Here is a 15465-nt window from a genome sequence, read left to right on the forward strand (position 1 = left end):
TACTGTCAGATGATAATTAACAAGAGAATGACCACTAACCTTTGAAGGTTGACGGGACAAATGCCTAATGAGAAAGTTTACCACGTGAACCACAAAGACAGCAAGGCAGAGGAATAGAACAGCATCGAGCACAATCTGACCAAGGAAAGTGGCTTGTGTTGGTGCAGATTTACTGGTCGCCCACAGATTAAAGTCTTCTGGAATCATTTCCATCCTGGCTGACAATGTTTTGAGATCCTTTAACCGAGGAGGGGGAGAAAAGAACACAATTGAAAATTTTCAGAACCTGGAATATTGCAGCTCAGATCATATTAAAATCAATGCGTTGAATGTCTGATGGAGATGAACTCTCAGACCAGGAAAAGTGGGAGAAGTTAGTGATAGAACAATATGATGGGCAGAAAGACCACCTCCTGTACTGATTCTACAGCCGGACATGGTGTTAGAAGGGGTATTGATTTTGAGGGATGACAATGTGATCAACTTATAGCGGACAAGTGTACTGAAAATCACATTGTTGACATAGTAGAGGATAAATGTGCAAAACACTCCTCTATGATAAGTATGCACATTCAGCATGGAGGTGAACGATGATGGTAGTGAATCACTGTGGGGAGCTAGGTACCCATGTAAAACCAAACGAAATAACATCAAGAATTCACCATATTGTCAGTCTTGTGTTGTAGATAGTATGCAGAACATTGATCATCATGCATAAGTTTGTAAACAAAAGAATTAAACGTTGGCAGTTCATAAGTAATTGATTTTGGGGATCATAATCATCATTAGCTAGTGGCAAGGATCTCATTGAAGTCCTGAGATCTTTAGTACAGGTTGTCAGGACAGCCCAGTTCAAGCAAATATATTTTAGGTGCTTCTTACTTGTTGTGGTTCAATGTTTAACAGAAACTTTAAATTAAGCACACTGTGAAATTGGTTAAGATACATTCCTGGATGGCTCAGCAGACAGGTTCACTACAAAGGTTCAATAATTGCTGTTCCAACCTAGTGCAGCTGCAACTCCCTTACTCTGCATGGTGCAAACCACGTTTTACATTCTGGTTACTTTGATCACCTTTGGGGTTCCCATTGACCAGAAGCTGAACTGAACCAGCCATATAAACATTGGCTACAATAGCAGATTACAGGCTAGGAGTTCTGTGGTGAGTAACTCACCACTATGCCCTCATTGGTGACATGTCCCCCAAAGCCTGTCCAGCATCTACAAGTCACAAGTCAGGAGTGTAATGGAATACTTCCCACTTGCCTGGATGGATGCAGCTCAACAATACTCAAGAAGCTTGTCATCAGTCAGAACAAAACAGCCAGCTTGATTGGCACCACCACCACCAGCTTCAACATGAACTTCCCATCACCACTGATTTATATTGGCATCATCTGTAAGTTAAACTGAAAGAACAAGCCAAAGTTTCTTCAATAGAACGATTTCACACAGAGGATGTTTTGCATATGGAATGAACTACCAGAGGAAGTGGTAGGTGCAGGTACAGTTTCAACATTTAAAAGACATTTGGACATGAATAGGAAAGGTTTAGGGGGATACAGGCCAAATGGGACTAAGTTAGTTTGGGAAACTTGGCATGGACGAGTTGGGCCAAAGGGTCTGTTTCCGTCTTTTATTTCTTCCTTTTATAAATTTATTTCTACCTTTAATGGAGGCTTAGCAGGCAAATCAAAGGATGGCATTGACTTCTGGCTAGGGATGCCCCTGCTTGCGAACTTCTCAAAGAATTAACCCACAAGATGCACTGGGAAAGGCCAAAAGAGCAAAGCAGATTTCAAAAATAGCCTCAGTGACGTCCTCTCCAGCAGTGGAAGAATTTAGAACCTCCTGACTTTGAGAAACGATTATCATTTTCTGCACCTTGGACTGTAATACTTTCATATGTTCCATTAAAACATGAAATATTTATTTTTAAAAGGTTCAGTAATGTCCTTTAGGGAAGGAAACTGCTGTCTTTACCTGGTGTGGCTTACATGTGACTCCAGCCCCAAAGCAATAAATGCAACAAGGGATAGGTAATAACTGCCAGCCTGACCAGTGACACCCAATTCTATGAATGAATTTTAAAAAAAGAGTAACTTAGATACATTTAAAGAGAAGCTGGATAAGTGGACCAGAGAGAAAGGAATATAGAGCTGTTACTACGACGATCACATGAAGAGGGCTCAGAAGAGTCTTGTGTGACATTTAACTGCTGGCATAGACCATTTGGGATTCATGTCTTACTTTTGTGTTGTGAACTCTTTATAAGATGAAACATAAACATAGCAAAATTGATCCCATCTTGTATCATTTATTGGACTGTGGAATCAAAATGAGACATTTTCCCATGTGTGAGGATAAAGAATTGGTTTAGACCCAATGCTGAATAAATAATGGGAGTTTCATCCAAGGCTATCCCTCATTTTACTGAGCACGTGAATACCAATTGGATTCAGAAGTTTGTCATTTAAGCACTGAAATGCTATCCATCTATTTTAAACACTTTGGAGTATTAAAATAAATGAATGGCTGTGAGAAAGAGGCAGTTTCATCAGGAATAAAGGACATAAATCACAAATTAAATTCCAGCCTGACTACTCCTCATCCATTCTATGTGTAAGCTATGTATAAAGGTCAAAACTATTTTCAATAATCTTAAAAAACATTTATGAGTCCCAATGCATATGTTTAGGATTATTTTCATGAAAATTATAACAAATATTCCTCATCACAAAACCAGATGTTTCTTTTGGGATTAGTCCCACACTTGCACATGATGCCTTTTCCAGGAGAATAATTCCATTGTCCATCATTTTCCCTTTGGTCTTCCGTGCACCTAGTTTCTCTTTGTCATTGAATCCGGTGAATTTGAAATAGGCCAATTCAAACACGGTGGCTATGATTTTCCGAGCTTGTCCATACTTGCCCTTGGCATCAGAAATCAATCTGCTTTGGTTTTTTAGTTTCCCTTTCCATCAGTGCAGTCAGTTGGTCTGTTCCAAGTGCCATTCTGACAGATCTGCTCACTCCGTTGATGTGAAGTGGTATGGGACTTTCTGGTCTGTATCTCACAATTATGCATAATGCATCACGAGAATCAAAAAGAAATTAAATTCTTGACAATGAATTTTGGAACATATTTGTATTTCTTGCACCTCGATATTCTAAACCAAGGCCCATTAAGTGAGCTGCTCTTACCAGTCAATGACCACTAGATTCTCCTGCACTTCTTGAACATCTAAACTTATGAAGAGCTTGTCTCATCAGATTTTGTATTGAAAGTGGAAAGATGATGAGGGATATTACCTTCTTATTAGTGTCACAATCAGTCTTCTGATGTCACAAACCTTTTCCCATGACTGCTTGTAAATACACTGTGATAGAACTTCAAACAAAATGGCTAACAAACTTAAAACTGCTCCTGCCTTCAAGGCATGGTTAGAAATGAATTTGACATATGACAACATCTAACTCTGGATGATGTTCAGGCATCCTGGGTGGGCACCCTAAACAGAGATGACACCCTTGCATATACCAACAAGGGGCCTAATATCTGATCAAGGAAGTCTTTGTCAAATTGGTCAGCAGTGAGCAGAATCCTGCAGTAGCAGGCTTTAACTTCAATGTTACTTTCATTTAGGGTCAGCAATCTCTAAGGACATACTGCAGGTGCAGGTTTAGTCCCATTCTCCTTGGCCTCATCTCCTTCCTTCTGGGAAGCTGCCAGTGATGAGTTGACCCTAGATACTCAGTCAACCAGCTCACCAGAAATAAGCTGTGTAGGCCCAAGACCCACTTTCAGATGCATTAACCTCAGGACTGTATCTGAAAATAGGCCTAAAAGAACTAATAATTCAAATCCACTTCAACCTTAATTTCCCCCTCCTTTGTTCGAAATGTAATTGACTGTGTTCTAGCCTTGTTTTCATTTTCTTTCAGTTTAGGAATTAAAACCAGGCTGGGAAAAGCTACAATTCCATTGCAAACTCATCTTTGCTTGAATAATATTGTTTTCTCTATGCCTTGACAACCGTTGGTATCCACATGGGATAGAAGATGCCAGGGTTGGTCCTGAGTCAAGGACTAGCCAAACAGTTTCATGTGGTAAAATCCTAAAGAAATACAGATGCTGTAAATCAGAAATAAAAGCAGAAATTGCTGGAAAAGCTCAGCAGGCCTCGCAGCATCTTGTGGAAAGAAATCAGAGTTAATATTTTGGGTCAAATGACCTTTCCTCAGAATTGATGGTAGCTAGGAAAATATGGGTTTATATGCAGAACATAGGGTGGGGGTTTCATGTGGTGGTTTAAGATTGGTGTTGTACAAACAGATTCTTGCAAGAAAATGGATGCTGAGGTTATTCATCTGAAAGAGAGGAGAGAGGTGATAAACTAAAATAGGATGTTTAAAAAAAAATGGATATGCATGTTATCAGCATTTATTGCCCATTCCTAATAGCCCAGAGGGCAGTCGAGATTGCTATGAGTCTGGAGTCACAAATAGGCCAATCCAGTTAAAGATAGCAGTTTTCCTAAAATAAATAAGATATGCCTTCCCAACTATGCCCCTCATTAGACTCTAGATTCCAAATTTACTATTGAATTGACATCTTCGTCATGTTGACGGGGTCTCTGAAGTAATAGTCTAGTGATAATACCACTAGGCTATCACCTCATCATCAAATTGAACTATTAAATCAACATGTCAGACTGCCTTTTCATGTGAACAATTACAATTGGTCAACATTCCTTCATTATCAAAACAAAATATTAATTGGTTATTTATTTCATGGTCAGATTTTACTGTTGTTATGGACCAGACCAAACCCCCTCAAAACATATCAAGGAGATAGTTCGGACCCTAACTTTTACTTTATTTACAGGCAAATGTAAAGTGCTGCATTCCAGGTGCAATTCAAATTAGTCTTTAAGCTAAATATATTTTATTCTTACACTACAATTAAAATACTAAGAAAAAATTGGCAGAACTTAACTACCCAATTGGCCTTTCAATTCTCTCACCATTTTCTTGTAAGAGTACAGCACTGACACCCACATCAATTGCCACCTTGAATGATTTTGTTAATTAGACGTAGCTAACACTGGAGCAGTGGTCAACACAGCTTCCAGACATCAAAGGCCTTCTGACACTCCTCTATCCACTGAAATTCTCTGCACTTCTTCAACAGGTCAGTCAGTGGAGCAACTACACTGCAAAAATTCAGAATGCATTTTCAATAAAAACCACAGAGTCCCAGGAAGCAGAATACTTCCCTCTTTGTCAATGGCAAGAGAAACTCCCCAGTAACCTTTGTTTTTTACATCCCATGGTGCCAGCTGTCCACATTCAATGACATAGTCTAGGAATGTGACTTGGCCTTTTGCGAACACACCCTTAGCCATATTTATCACAAGCCTGCCTCCAGAAATCAAATGAATAATTCTGCTAGATGCTGCAAATGTTCATTAAAAAAAATCACAAACCATCTATGTACACCACACAACTGGGTTATCCCGAAATGACTTTATTGGTTAGTCTTTGAAATGTGGCTGATGCATTTTTCATACCAAATGGCATGGCTTTAAACTGGTAAAATCTTTTCACTGTCACAAAAGCAGGTATTTCTTTTGCTCCTTTGGATAAAGGTACCTGCCAGTATTCTCTGAGTAGGTCCAATTTAGAAATATAAGTTGTTTGTCCTACGTTCTCAATACAGACTTCCAAAAGTGGAATAGGATTCAAATCAGATTTCATACAGCACTGACTTTGCAGTAGCCCACATATAATCATTCTGTACCATCTGGTTTTGACACCATTACTATGAGTGAGCCCATTCACTGCAACTCACTTCAAGTATGTTGTCTCTGAGCATGTTTTCAATTTATTTTTGAAGGTTTTTTGAAGAATTAACAAAAAGTGGTATATGTGATCTACATGGACTTCAGTAAGGCATCCGACAAGGTTCCCCATGGGAGACTGGTTCGCAAGTTCGATCGCATGGCATACAGGGACAACTAGCCATTTGGATACGGAACTGGCTCAAAGGTAGAAGACCGAGTATGATGGTGGAGGGTTGTTTTTCAGACTGGAGGCTTGTGACCAGTGGAGTGCCACAAGGATCGGTGGATGATTTGGATGTGAGCATAAGAGGTATAGTGAGTAGGGTTGCAGGTGACACCATAATTGGAGGTGTAGTGGATAGCGAAGAAGGTTACCTCAGATTACAACAGGATCTTGATTAGGTGGGCCAATGGGCTGAGAAGTGGCAGGTGGAGTTTAATTTAGATAAATGCGAGGTGCTGCATTTTGGGAAAGCAAATCTTAGCAGGACTTATACACTTAATGGTAAGGTCCTAGGGAGTGTTGCTGAACAAAGAGACCTTGGAGTGCAGGTCCATAGCTCTTTGAAAACGGAGTCGCAGGTAGATAGGATAGTGAAGGCAGCTTTTGGTATGTTTCCTTTACTGGTCATAGTATTGAATATCGGAGTTGGGAGGTCATGTTGCGGCTGTACAGGACATTGGTTCGGCCACTGTTGGAATATTGCATGCAATTCTGGTCTCCTTCCTATCGGAAAGGTGTGAAACTTGAAAGGGTTCAGAAAAGATTCATAAGGATGTTGCCAGGGTTGAAGGATTTGAGCTACAAGGAGAAGTTGAATAGGATAGGGTTGTTTTTCCTGGAGCGCAGAGGCTGAGGGGTGACTTTATAGAGATTTATAAAATCATGAGGGGCATGGATAGAATAAATAGACAAAGTCTTTTCTCTGGTGTGGGGGAGTCCAGAACTAGAGGGCATAGGTTTAGAGTGAGAGGGGAAAGATATAAAAGAGACCTAAGGGGCAACCTTTTCACGCAGAGGATGGTGGAAGCTAGTACAATTGCAACATCTAAAAGGCATCTAGATGGGTATATGAATAGGAAGGGTTTAGAGGGATATGGGCTAGGTGCTGGCAAATGGGACTAGATTGGGTTGGGATATCTGGTTGGCGTGGACAAGTTGGACCAAAGTCCTGTACATCTTTATGACTCTATGACTCGAAGAGTGTTAAGTCTATAAGCACATTGCTTAAATGAAGTAGCATATCCTGATGAAGGGCTTTTGCCCATCACGTCGATTCCCCTGCCCCTCGGATACTACCTGATCTCTTGTGCTTTCCCAGTAGCACACTCTCGACTCTAATCTCCAGCATGTGCAGTCCTCACTTTCGCCTATCCTATATCTACATCAAGCATAATTTGCAGGTTTTTAGCTTCTACCATGCTTTCCTTTATCACTTTTTCAAAGCCCTGGCTTATCCAATTTTCCCACACCCACCTTTCCAGTGTTTTTTGTAAACCACCAACACTGAGACTGCATCATCAGATTACTTACAGTGTGGAAACAGTCCACAACAACCCTCTGAAGAGCAACCCACCCAGACCCATTGGGCGATTTAGCATGGCCGATTCACCTAATCTGCACATTTTTGGACTGTGGGAGGAAACCCACGCAGACACAGGGAGAATGTGCAAACTCCAAACAGACAGTTGCCTGAGGCGGGAATTGAACTCAGGTCTCTGGCGCTGTGAGGCAGCAGTGCTAACCACTGTGCCACCCTTCATGTGGCCTACTTTATTGCAGTGAAAACACCTGAAGTTTTTTTACTTCTCTTTCTCCCTCATGGGTTTCTTTTTTAAACTGTTGTAACCTATCTTTACCATCTTCAATAAGACCTCCTTTTCCTTTAGCACCTGAGGATTTCTCTTTTCCCCAATTTGTATCCCTCACAGATTGAAACTGATGTTGGAAGCCGAACTTTAGTTTATGAACCAGATCGTATTCATCTGCCATTTCTGCTGCTAATCTTCAGGAAGTGAATTTGGAATTCCTGCAAAATAACTGTCTAAGACCGTCATATGTTTGATCAATTTTCAATGCCCTGTCCACCTATCAAAGATTCTTTGTTTGAATCATCAAAACCCACATGGCTGGTGGCTATTTAATTTGCTTAGTCACTTGCTCAAATAAAATGATAAAGCTTCTATGTCCATCCTGTCAAACCTAGGCAGTGCTTGAACAGGTTTAGACAGATCCGCACCACGCTTTTGGCTACGATGGGTTTGCTCTTCATCACTGTCCTCAGCACTACTCCAATCTTTCACCTCTGCTTCAGCCATATTTGATCTTGCCTAGTGCATGCCCTGTGTAACGTAACCCGTGTGCCTCAAAGTTTTCTTTCACCCTGTGATCTGTATGTCCTTGCTTACAATGATCTGCGTGTACTGTTTGCACCATGGTGCCAAAACCTAATGGTACTTAAGGACACAACAATAAGTAAAATCAAATTTGAAGTCAACTTTCACTTTTCAGTTCCAACTTCCAAAGTTCAAAAGTTCTTTCCTTATCCCTTTCTTCTACTTTCAGCTGTAACTCAAACTGTTTCATATCCTTTTCAAATTCAAGTTGTTTTATTCACAATTGAATTTTAGCTATTTCCAATTATTCTGATTGCATTTCTGGCCATTGTAAATGCTGAGCTATTGCTGCAATTACTTCTCCTTTCCACACCATCAAAGGCAACCCCAACTTTAGCTTGTCTGCCAATTCTGAAAGCTTTGCCTTAGGCACCCTCTGTAAACCACCCCAAGTGACTTCTTCCACATCCAGAAAATGCTTACAGCTCTTTCAGTGGCTTATTACACAAGATACTCCCTACTTAAACCAACCCAATTCAACACTTGAAAACACCAACACTCACCATTCACTTTCTTTGAGTCCAATAATTCTAAAACTCAACTGGAATGAGAGATTTTGATCCCATCAAGAGACCTCAATTTGTTATGGATCAGATCAAACCCTCTCAGAACATATCAAGGGATTTAACCTTGACCCCAGCTTTTATCTTATCTAAAGGCAAGCAGCTGCATTCCAGATCTGATTTGAGTGGTCAAACTACTAGGTTTTAAGCAAAACGTTATTCTTACACCAGAGTTAAAATACAAACATGAAAAGAAGAATTGGCATAACTTTAACTCTATTGAAATAGTTAACAAAGTGAAATATTATTTAACTATTTCTCAACTGTTCCAATACAGTAGCATCCCATAAACACATCCTTGGAAAAGACAAATTCAGCAGAACAGATTTGCTCATTTTCCATCTCCTCCAGTCCGGAAGAAAGAAAAAGCAACAGGAAAAATCTCGCAGCAGAAAGAGAGAACACAAACGTTTTGCAGCAGCAGAGTGAGAGCTTTATCTAGCAACTTCAACTGCGAAATCAACAACTGAAAGCAAACTTAAAACCCTGGGTCGGTGCGAGATTGACTCCACCCACTCATGCTTCTTTAGTCTAATTTTTTAAAAAGCCAGAACTATTTAGTCAGTTTCCATGGTGCAGTCACCTTGGCACCAGGTTTTCACCACCCCTCTTCAAGAGGACCAGGGCCAAAGAAATCCCTCTTAAAACCACATCTCACCACACTGTACACAAAGGGGTTGTGATATTTGCCTGCAATAATGCTAATTTCAGTTGAAAGTAACTTATTTTTAAGCTCTTTGCCAGAATAAAAAGCATATATTTTCTTCCTGTTCTCTCCTCCGTTCTTATAATGATTTAGGTAGAAGTTAAGTTTTACATAAGGAACTGTTATTGCTATCGAACATCTGAGCATGTGAGAAACTCCTTGCTCATAATTAAGTCAGTAGCAACATAGAAAGAGGAGACCATTCAGCTCCTTGAACCTTTTGTGCCATGCAGTTCAATCATGCCTGATAGTTACCGGGGATAGCACTATTACCTCACAGCTCCAGAGACCCGGGTTCGATTCCAGCCTCAGGTGACTGTCTGTATGGAGTTTGCACATTCTCCCGGAGTCTGTATGGGTTACCTTTGGGTGCTCTGGTTTCCTCCCACAGTCCAAAAATGTGCAGGTTAGGTGAATTGGCCATGCTAAATCACCTATAGTATTCAGGGATGTGTAGGTCAGGTGCATTAGTCGGTGGAAATGTGGAGTAACATGGTAGGGAAATGGGACTGGATGGGATACTCTTCGGAGAGTCAGTGTGGACCTGTTGGGCCAAATGATCTGTTTCCACACTGTAGGGATTCTATGATTAATTCCAGTTTATTGTCCTGTTTCCTCAACCCTTACCAAACAAAAACAGAATCAATCTTAAAATTGTCCGCTGATCTAACTTTTATGGCTTGCTTTCATATGAAAAATGCCTCCTGACAGCCTTGCTGTAATGTTAAGGTTATTCCCCTTTGAGAAGGCCTCTCCCAAGGGGGAATGTTTTCCAAACTATCCTATCTAGAATACAAAGAAAATTTACAGCTCAGGAACAGGCCCTTCGGTCCTCCAAGCCTGAGCTGATCCAAGTGTACTGTCTAAACCAGTCAGTCAATTCCTAAGCATCGGTATCCCTCTGCTCCCCACCTACTCATACATCTGTCCAGATGCATCTTAAGTGAATCTACCATGCCTGCCTCTACCACCTCTGCTGGCAACATGTTCCAAAAGCCCACCACCCTCTGTGTGTGAAGTACTTACTGCGTGTATCCCCCTTAAACCTTCCACCTCTCACCTTGAAAGCGTGACCTCTGTTATTGAATCCTTCACCCTGGGAAAAAGCTTGTCTCTATCCACCCTGTCTACACCCTTCATGATTTTGTAAACCTCAATCAGGTCCCCCCTCAATCTCCTTTTTTTCTAGTGAAAATAAACCTAACCTACTCAACCTCTCTTCATAGCTAGCACCTTCATAGCTACCAGGCAACATCCTCGTAAACCTTCTTTGCACCCTCTCCAAAGTGTCCACATCCTTTTGGTAATGTGGCGACCAGAACTGTACAGAGTATTCTAAATGCAGCTGAATCAACATCTTGTACAATTTTAACATGACTTGCCAGCTCTTATACTCAATACCCCGTTCAATGAAGACAAGCATACTATATGCCTTCTTGACCACTCTACCCACCTGTGCAGCAACCTTCAGGGTACAATGGACCTGCACTCCCAGATCTCTATGCCCATCAACTTTTCCCAAGGCTCTTCCATTCATTGTATAATTCGTTCTAGAATTAGTCTTGCCTAAATGCATCACCTCACATTTGTCTGGATTGAAAACCATCTGCCACTTTTCCGCCCAACTCTCCTGTCTATCTATATCTTCCTGTATCTCTGATAGTCCCTTATGTTTTCTGCTACTCCACCAATCCTCGTGTCATCTGCAAACTTGCTGATCATACCAACAATGCCCTCTTCCAGATCATTTATGTATATTACAAAAAACAGTGGCCCCAGCACTGATCCCTGTGGAACACCACTAGTCACCTTTCTGCATTTCAAGAAACTCCCTTCAACTACTACTGTCTCCTGTTGCTCAACCAGTTCTTTATCCACCTCGCTAGAACACCCTGCACACCATGTGACTTCACTTTCTCCATGGGGAACCTTATCAAACGCCTTACTAAAGTCCATGTATATGACATCAACAGCCCTTCCTTCATCTATCAACTTGGTCACTTCCTCGAAGAACTCTATTAAGTTGGTATGGCACGATTTCCCTGCACAAAACCACGTTGCCCATTCTTTTCTAAATATAAATAGATCCTATCCCTCAGTACCTTCTCCAGCAGTTTTCCCATCATTGATGTCAGGCTCACTGGTCTGTAGTTACCCGGAATATCCCTACAACCCTCCTTGTACAGGGGGACAAGATGACAAACTCTCCAGTCCTCCTGCACCTCACCTGTATTTAAGGATGCCACAAAGATATCTGTCAGGGTCCCAGCTATTTCTTCTCTCGCCTCCCTCAGCAACCTGAGGTAGATCCCATCCAGTCCTGGGGCTTTGTCCACCTTAATAATCTCTAGCCTACCCAACACATCTTCCCTCCATATGTCAACATGATCCAGACTAATCAAACTTCTATCTCTAATCTCAACATTCATCATGTCCCTCTCCTCAGTGAACACTGATGCAAAGTAATCATTCAGAATCTCACCCATTCGCTCAGGTTCGACACACAGCCTTCCTTTATTATCCTTTAGTGGACCAATCCTTTCTCTAGTTACTTGCTTGCTTCTTATATAAGAATAAAATGCTTTGGGATTCTCCTTAATTCTGCTCACGAAAGCTATTTCATGACCCCTTTTAGCCCGCTGGATTCCTCATTTAAGACTTGCCCTACTCTTCCAATATTCCTCCAGGGCTCACTCTGTTCTTAGCTGCCTAGACCTTATGCACGCTTCCCTTTTGCTCTTGGCTAGTCGTACAATTTCTCCTGTCATCCACGGTTCATGAATCTTGCCCTTCCTATCCTTTGCCTTCAATGGGACATGCCTATCCTGCACTATCTTTTGAAAGCCTCCCACATCTCAAATGTGGACTCCTCTTCAAATAGCTTTGTCCAATCCACATTTCCGAGTTCCTGCCTAATTTTGCTATAATTGGCCTTGGCCCAGTTTAGTACTCTTCCCTTAGGAAGAATCTGACCTATGAATGACTACAATCTAAAAAAAAACCTTAAGTAACTTCCAAATGCTTCATTGCTTGAAACAAGAGTTCCAAACGTTATCAGTAGTTTGAGGATTAGTTATGGTTTTTCCAACTGGCAATCATCTTGACTCTTGCTGCTTGGGAGCACTACACTTGTCTTTAAACTGACTGAATATCCCTTACATTCTTCACAAGCCACCAATCTGGTAAATTTTGTCTACTGATGGGGGAGTGTCCCTTTAAATTGCTACTAGAACTAAAGTTTCAATCTGAAGAAAACATTGTGTGATTAAGACTTCTACTGGAGATGTTATTTTAAGTAGATGATGGATTTATTATTGCCTTAAGTGCTTTTAGGAGTTTGAGAGCTGCAGTCTATTCAAATCTTGCAGGTTGGTAAATTTTGAATAGAAATTGTTAGAGCAACCAATGACCTAGTATTTCAGAACAATTACCTGGAGAGAATCAAGTCTTTGAAGCACTTGCAGATCTAATGCTTTGTTCCAGGACATAACCGAATAAATCAGCGGAGTCTCTAAAAAAATGACGTTTTAAACAAAAAACATGTTTCTGGTCCTCTGACTCTGTTGCTTTGGAAGGATGTAAAAAATTATAAATCACAGAAACATCCACACAGCTCCTGCTCTCAACTGTTTCTGCAGTAGGAGAACGTTGGGATTTTTCAGATGAATTTCCAAGATCACGTCCAGCCAAGACTCGCTCAGTACCTTCAGATTCCACAATAAACCCATGCTTTATTCTCACCTTTCAACTGAAATCAAAGGAAATTATTTATCATCTCGCATTTGATTAATGTCTCTTTTAAAGGAGCCATGTCTTTACAGTAATGCAACTTCTGTGGTCAAGTAGAACAGTGTGAAACCATGAGCCTGTTTACAGCACAGACCAATAAGTAATGGTGCGGATTGGAGCCTCTGGATGGTCACTGGCTTTCCTCAGCAGGACTGACCATGTTTTCTATAGGCCTGGTCTCAATGAGTCATACAGCACCCAAACAAACCCTTCAGACTACCAGTCCATGCCAAACATAATCCCAAACTACACCAGTCCCACCTGCCTTTATCCATCCAAACATTTCTTAATCATGTACTCATCTAAATGTCATTTATTCATAACAGTTCCCACATCCATTACTTCTTCTGGAAGTTCATTCCATGTACAATCACTGCATTTTAAAAAAAAATGCCCCTCATGTCCTTTTTAAAGCTTTCTCTTTTCACCTTAAAAATATGCCCCCAGCCTTAAATACCCGAACCCTAGGAAGCAGACACCTGGTGAGTGGAGACTAGCTTTCCACACTCCAAGTCTGACATTCTGAAGGGATGTGTCTCTTTGGTGGCAATAGCCCCCCATCTTCCCTTTTATGGGTCATGGTTGATCCGACATACTGGGAAGAACCAAACACCCTATGTTTGGCTTTCTTTCTGGAATGCTTGTTGGTGAATGATAGGAGGAGAGCCAATGTTAATTTGTTCCAAAATGATTTACAAGTGTATAGCTCTAATCCCAACCATGTCACAGTTTCCATGTCTCTTTATACTTCTAGGAAAAAAGAATGAACTTAAAAATCAAATTAACTAATTAAACCAGGAACTGGTACTTAAAAGGGCCAAGTGTTTCCTTATACCTTTAAATAAAGAAACTAAAATGAAACAAAATTAACAATTGATAGCCACTTGAAGGGACAATAATTTCAATCAAATTCTCAACAGAAATTTACAAGATTTAACTTAAAACAAAACTAAAAGAACTGCAGATGCTGGAAATCAGAAACAAAAACAGAAATTGCTGTAAAAGCTCAGCAGGTCTGGCAACATCTCGGATCCAATCACCCTTCCGCAGATGCTGGTTAGGAAATGTTTTTTTAAAAAGCAGAATTTAGGGAGGAGTTAAGGAGCAAATATTGATGGGGATAGAGGCCAAAGAGAGAGAGCATTTGGACAGACAAAGGAGTGGATAAAGGTCTGGCTAGGCGGGTGAATAGCTGCTAATGTGGGCTGTCAGTGGCTAACAATGGGTTGTGTGGAATAGCAGGCTATGTGATAACAAAGCCTGGAGTGTAGTGGCTGGGGTAAGGACGTGTCTTAACAACTGCTTGGTAACTGGCTACTCTATGCCACAAGGACAAAATTGTGCCCTGCAGTAGAATTTAAAGAGGAATGCTGAGTCTTCCAGACAGTCAATGCCAAATGGAACAAGGAACAAGGAAGCTACTTCCGACAAGAAGGCGCACTGCAGACTTGCAATATTGTGGATGAATGAATCTAAAAGATCATCAATAATATCACACCACAAGCTTGCAAGAAAGAAAACTGTATAAGAATTCAACCTTAGAATTCCTCAGGAGCAGAATTTTGAAGAGCAACACTGTGCAAGGATCGACCTTGGACATGGAGACAGATACTTTGTTGGAAACATATCTAAATTTCACCATTAATCAGGTAATAGCCAGGTTGGGTTATGAGGCCTAACTTGCTTATACTTGAGAGGTCTTATTTTGGTTGCTACATACAATAAACTTTAAGTCACTGTTGCAGTACTTGACTGTCGGTGATATTTCTTATTATGTTGCTGAATTAAAGGTAGCCTGTGGTAATTTATCCACAGTAGGGCAACTAAACATTAAGCAGCAATCCTTTCAAATAATGGAAAAGAGACTGCAGCCACAAACACATGGAACTTGAGCCCTCACAGCTGCAGAAAATGCACGTGGCTCGGGGAGTTGGTGAACTACACAGGACTGCAGCATGCAACATTTACCACCCCAGATCAGTGATGGTAAAGGAGAAGATTCCTAAATAGACAGCCTCCCACTAGGCACTCCCTGCAACTTCCATGCAGCAGGATGGATCACTGCAGCGTATCCAGATGGTTGATGAAGGTGATGAAATGCAGCATATTGAGCAGCAGCCTTTATAAGGACCCCCCTCTGCACTAAAGGGAAGTGGGGGTGGG

The sequence above is a fragment of the Chiloscyllium punctatum genome, chromosome 27 (genome assembly GCF_047496795.1).
Source record: "Chiloscyllium punctatum isolate Juve2018m chromosome 27, sChiPun1.3, whole genome shotgun sequence".
In the NCBI taxonomy this organism is placed as follows: domain Eukaryota; kingdom Metazoa; phylum Chordata; class Chondrichthyes; order Orectolobiformes; family Hemiscylliidae; genus Chiloscyllium; species Chiloscyllium punctatum.